The sequence below is a fragment of the Amphibalanus amphitrite genome, unplaced genomic scaffold (genome assembly GCF_019059575.1).
Source record: "Amphibalanus amphitrite isolate SeventyFive unplaced genomic scaffold, NRLGWU_Aamphi_draft 002292F_arrow, whole genome shotgun sequence".
Classification (NCBI taxonomy): Eukaryota; Metazoa; Arthropoda; class Thecostraca; order Balanomorpha; family Balanidae; genus Amphibalanus; species Amphibalanus amphitrite.
Window position 1 is genome coordinate 17480 of NW_024883771.1, and position 6430 is coordinate 23909.

Sequence of the window (6430 nt, forward strand, 5' to 3'; positions counted from 1 at the left end):
CCACTGTACATACATACCTACCCAAGCTTGCAACAATCCACATGTAGATTCGCGACTATTGTTTTAGCACCAAGGGCGGATCCGGGGGGGAGCATAGGGGCCATAGCAGGGCCTCGTCTAACATGTTTACTGGGGGGGGGGGGAGGGAATTGCCTCCCCAGTTGAGCGGATTGCCCCCCCCCCCCCCCGCCAGTGGCCAACATCCCCCTCCAGTCAAAACGTGACACGGACTTGAGATTATAGTGAAGCATTACCATCACCACGCGGGGGTGGGCAAACGGGGAAATTCACCCCCTCCCCTCCTCAAACCTCCGACCCGGCACTCCCCTGAGATCGATACAGATCCGATGAGATTTTGGTGTCGGGAAAATGGAGCTGTTTTTCTGAGAATGGATGTGTCATGTGAAGTCGGCACTCGGCAGGTACCGCGGATTTAAATTTTCGCAGGGTATGCAAGATGTGGCGATTGCCCCACCCCCACCCACGTCGGGGCCCCTTCCAAAAAGCCAGCGCCGCCACTATACTGCTCCAGAATAAGCCGGTTCTAAGGTAGCGGGGAGGGAAAACCTTCAAAATTGACGGTCGTAAGATGAATGAGCGAGCATCTTGCGTTCAGGTTTGATAGAGACTTGCCAGAGCGGTGAAAACACGTCAGATGTGTTAAGCTCGACGATACGGATCGACTGATATGCAGCATGACCCTTTCCGGTCAGGTCATGACCTTGACCTGAGGTCAAATTTTCAAAATGACCTTTCAAAGTCAACAAATAGTTTATTCGACGGGTCGCGACGAGAGGAACACGATGCTGCCAAAAGCAATGTCGTGACTCGTGGCTCTCCACCGGCCCGCGCCGGGCCGGTGCTCTGAGATTCCGCGCTGGGCCGGGGGGGGAGGGGTGTCTGAACACCCGCCCCTTGTAACTCGGCTCCTGGGCCACGTAGCGACACGCGGTAAGCGGCAATCGAAAGAACGTCCAAAATAAGGACGAAAACACTTCAGTCATTTTTTGGGTCAGGTCAAAGGTCAGGTCACCAGAGGTCACCAAAGGTAAAATGTTGACTATTTCAACATTTTGGAAACTGCCGACGGCTATCTCGGGAACCGATAGAGCTACAGCGCCGCGGAAAAGCGCATTCGATAGCCCTTTTACAGACCTTTCTGAGTAATGTTCTCAGATTTGACCTCAGGTCAACGGTTTAGCCTCCAGAGGGCAAAAAATCCAAAAATAGCCGTTTTTACGAAAAGCGTTTGTTCGGCAATAACTTTTGACTCCAAAGAGCCATGACATTACTTTTACCAGCATCGTGCTCCTCTCGTCGAGACGCGTCGAATGAACTATAATTTGACCTTGAAAGGTCAACCTGAAAATTTGACCTCAGGTCAAGGTCATGAGCTGACCGGAAAAGGTCATGTTGCATATCAGTCGATCTGCAACGTCGAGCCGAACACATCTATGACGTTTTCAGCGCTTTAGCACGCCTCTATCAGAAGTTATTAGCGAAAAACTGGTAACCTGAGATGACCTCGGGCACGGTGACTATAAATAGACCTATAAAAAGACCTCGGGGACATAACGAGGGGTCACAGTTGCCATTTTCTGGTTCAGTGTGTCAATTTTACCTACCTTCATCTCGATGTTTGAAAGTATCTAGAAAAGCGTTCGTGCAAAACAGACGCTTTTCAATTTTCTTCCATTGCATGACTTACAGGGTGTCTCAAAAGTTCGTTCACACATTTCCCATACCAATAAAGCATATAAGAACCGGCCAAAAGTATAAGGTTTTGGTGTCTGTGTGTACACTAGACAAATATGCATGCTTTTACAACTGATTAAGAAGGTTGGAAACCAACCCCTTTGCTGTATCTCCAAAAATATTTGCCCATGCCGATTTTTGTTGCTCCGTCAGCTGCCGGAGGCTGATAAAAGGTTACCAGCTTTCAAGCTCTTGCAGGGGAATCCCCTGCAGTTTCTGCGTCGGATTTAGTTTTGACTAGCTCCCCGGCAACATCTGATTTTCCCTGAAAGCCGACAACTTGCATCGACACCATTCTTGAGTATTTTGTAGGCATTCTCTGGCGCTAACTCCTTCATGAATGACTGGCGCCGACATCCCAAGCGCCATTTTCCTTTTCAAAACGACCCCAGTCCTGAACAAACGGGAAGTGCCAGGAGTAAATTTTTCGCATCATATGGTAGCAGAATGTGTCGGACGTCTGTTTCTCAGACACATTGTGCAAATTTTGCAAATTCCAAGCGCTCGTCATTCCCCATGCCAAGACCTTCGCTCGGTTGCGGACTGTTTTCCTTGGGAGATGTTCTGCTTTGTAAACGGCCCAAACCTGTCCATCGTGTGGTTTTATCGGGATTTTGTGTTTAAAAGAAAATTATTCACTGCAGATCTGCCTCTTGAAACTACGTTAGATAAAATTTTACAATAACTGACACTTTTGGAGGGTCAGTTGTCCTTGGCATTTACGATTTTTGTGTTATTGTCCCCAAAAATTAGCGTTATAGATATTATAAACAATTTTAAATTATAATTTGTCTTTATTTTACGATGACCTGCACTTTTTGAAAATGGGTAACCTCTGTCTGTGACCTTCTAGCCAGTTTTTAATAGTTATGACCGCATTTTCAGCTGCTTTCCGGAACACGAGTCTGCTGTCGTGCGAGGGTCGTTCAAAACGCCGTTAGTCTCGCATGGTTTCGTCCTTCAAAAATTTTAGCCACCGTTTTTATGAGATGATCATCATGCTGCACTCATCCTCGCCGACACTTAGCCATGTGTCATTTCCGACTTAACCATTCCCATTACTCCTGAAACAGAGAGTTTCACAACATACCCGACTTTGCAACCTACATTTTCGTGCCTGACCCATGGTCAGAGGTGAACCCTTTTTGTGAGCTCATGAAGGGTCGAATGCACTTGAAAACAATGAGACTGCTTGAGGAAGGTTGTCACCAATGCCCATGCAAAATTTCCACTGTTAATTTCTTGTTGATTCAGAATTATTGACAAAAAAGCATGGCTGGTACCTGTGAACGAACTTTTGAGACACCCTGTATAATGGAGAGGCTGCAAAATTGACCTGACTTTAGGTCACCGATATCAGAATTCCGAGGTATGCATTTTATAGATACTGTTGCTCTAATCAATCGCTGAAAGTTTCAAGGCAATCGATCAATCGGTGTAGCTATGACGAGCATTCTTATTTTTTCTGAGGTGAAGTCACTTGGCGTGACCTGGTGACCTGTCCTAAGGCGACCTGGGTCTGAAATTTTCACAACATGTGCGAAAAAGATGCACAAGCAGGTGTGCCAGCGCCGCCGTTTTTTTAGATATCTGCGAAAAACCGCAGGGGGAGGGGGGGGGGTTCAAACACCCCCCGGCCCGGGGGTGTTTGGCCGTTTTGGCCCCCCGTAGGGGGGGCCCTGTCCTTTTCGGTCGATATCTCCTAAACGGCTGGAGATATCGCCACCAAACTTTCAGGAACCCTCCGAGCATCAATTTTACACATTGTGACCAAACTGTTTTTCCAGAGGCTATGATAGGTTGGCCACAAATGACGTCAGAATGACGTCATGTTCTGTCATTTTCGACCGAAAAAAGACCTTCGCGAGAAGACCTGTCAGGCCTACAGCTTTGAAGATACAGAAAAATGATCAGACATAAAAGGTGTAGAATTGACAGGGCTACAAAACTGCTATCTCAGATTTTTGAAATTTTTTAGTTTTGACCCCCAAAAATAAAATAAAAAAACATTTTTTTGGATATATTAGCCAAAAAATCCAAAAAGTTTTTGGAGTTTCGTAAAAACCGGAATATATGTGATAGTGCCTACCGTCTTCTATCTACATACCAAATTTCAGATCGATACCTCGTTTTTTGGCCAAGTTATAGCGAAAAAACTGTTCAAAAATGATAACGTCAAATTTTCAAACTCAATTTTTGGCACTTCTAGACCTCGTAGAGCAAAACAAAGACCACCATTAGACTCCCCGTGACGAGCTGCATCGAATCAATACCCATTTTATGCAAAAATATCAACTTTGAAATTTGACCTAATTTGACCTGACCTTGACCTGACCTTCACCAAAACGTGACCTAGGCTGGCCCCAAAGGCTACCTAACACACATAATCGCATTTGTCATGTAAAATGAACCATAAAACATGTATCACACGACACTTTCATATTGTGACCCCGGTGACCTGACCTCGCTCTGACCTGACCTGGTATCAGTGACCTCAGATAGCAAAGTATGCGTTTGACGAACAATGTACCATCGATGGTTTTCAATAAATTACCAATTTACTCGATTTCACAAGTACACATTTCGGGTGAGACTAAATGCTTACTTCGAAATCTAAGCTGCGTTGCGGCATTGGCGGTTATGTGCGGCGTGTATGCCGCATGATTAGTAAGCGGCGACCACTAAATTAAAAACTCAATAGCTTTGACCTGTTTTCAATGGATAACACTGCACACCAAAAATGTCCATCGCTCTCGTCATAGGATATTTAGATTTAAATAACTAACTTATCTACATCATTGTTTTGAACCAAATTAATACTCAGCCGCGAACGTATAAGGTATAACCCCTTGCCGTTTCGCTCCTGATCAAGCTAGAGCTTCGCGGAAAAAACGAGCGTGTTGCCCGTGACGAGAGAAAGCCGATGATACCCAATTTTAAGGTCCTAGGTCATCGGTTGACCTTCCAGGTCAGGTCAATGACCCAAAAGGCGGGAAAATTGGGACCTGTTAGAACGTCGTAGTGTGGCTGCCATGGGGTTTTTCGGGGTGCTGATCACGAATATCATGCTAGTTTTGATCACAGATGATGTCTTCATTCATTTAGGCCAGGTCGGGTTAGGTCAGGTCAGGTCAACCAGTAGAGGTCCTGCCAGGTATTTGTAGTAGGTGTCAACCGCCTCTGACAGCCTCGTAACATGTTACGAAGGCACCAAAACTACTTTGTAAACGTTCATGTGGTTGCTTAATTCGAATTCAGTTCGAAAAAACTGACCTAGAAACATGTCAAACTCGAAAAAGTGAACCGAGGTCACCAAAGGTCAATGACCTGACCTGACCTTCAGGTGACCTTAACACCCACCCTAATGCATGGGGGCAACATCATATCACATGTTTGAACGCTTGAAACCACGAAAAGACTGCAAACGCGCTGCTAATGCGAGCCGACATACGCTGAATCACGGTTCCGGCCAAACATGGTCTCGAAAAGTAGGTCACAGGTCAAAGGTCATTTGGGTCAGGGTCATGAAATTTTCAGGATGGGTGTTAAATTGATCAATGCGAGGGTACTGAAAGTTTCGTCGCGATCAGCCGCTTTTTAAGCGAGTTATTCGCGAAAAACCTTAGGGGGGTTGCATCAACCCCCCCCCCCCCCTGTGCGGGCGAGGTCATGTTTTGATAGCAAGACTGAAACAGACTTTTTTGGGTAGCCAGGAAATCGCATGCCAGAGCCTATTCAAATTCTTTTATCGGCCTTTATATGCACCAGTCGCATACAGGTACGGGATTTAGCATACGATTTTCAGACAATCGAAAGACTGTTTGGAGACAACAAAGGAAGGAATGAGTGAGTTAAGTAATAAGTTGAAAGTATTAATTTGGTTCAAAATGATGATGTAGATAACCTAGTTATTTAAAGCTGAATATCTTATGACGAGAGCGGTTGGCATTTTTGGTATGCAGTGTTATTCATTGAGAACCGGTCGGAGCGTTTGAGTCTTTAATTTAGTGGTCGCCGCTTACTAATCATGCGGCATACACGCCGCACATAACCGCCAATGCCGCAACGTAGCTTAGATTTCGAAGTAAGCATTTAGTCCCACCCCACATTTCTTGAAATGCCTGTGAACGTTGAAAATCTGACCTTTGACCTGACCTGTGACGTCATCGGTTTGATCTAGGTCAATGAAATTTTGTCACAAGGTAGTTCTCGGGTGGGGCTATCGAACGCCGTTTGAATTTTGAAAATCGGCCGGTAACTTTCTGAGATCTTAGGGGGGGCCGAAACGCCCCCCCCCCTACGGGTGGTATAGGGTCCGCCGGTAGCCCTACGGGGCGCGGGTTAAGTCAAATTTAATTGCCGAAAAAATGTTTTTGGCGAAAACGGCTTTTTTAGAGTTGTTGCCCTCTGGAGGCTAAACCGCTGACCTGAGGTCAAATTTGAGAACATTGCTCAGTAAGGTCTGTAAAAGGGCTATCGAATGCGCTTTTCCGCGGCGCTGTAGCTCAATTTGTTCCCGAGTTATCCGTTGGTACTTTCCAAAATTATTGAAATGGACTTAACCCTATTAGTGGCAGGGGGGGGGGTTGTTTTTATCCACCCCTCAGGTTTTTCGGGAATATCTCTGAAACCGCTGAAGCTACGATGCTGAAATTTTCTGACTTTTCCTAAAACT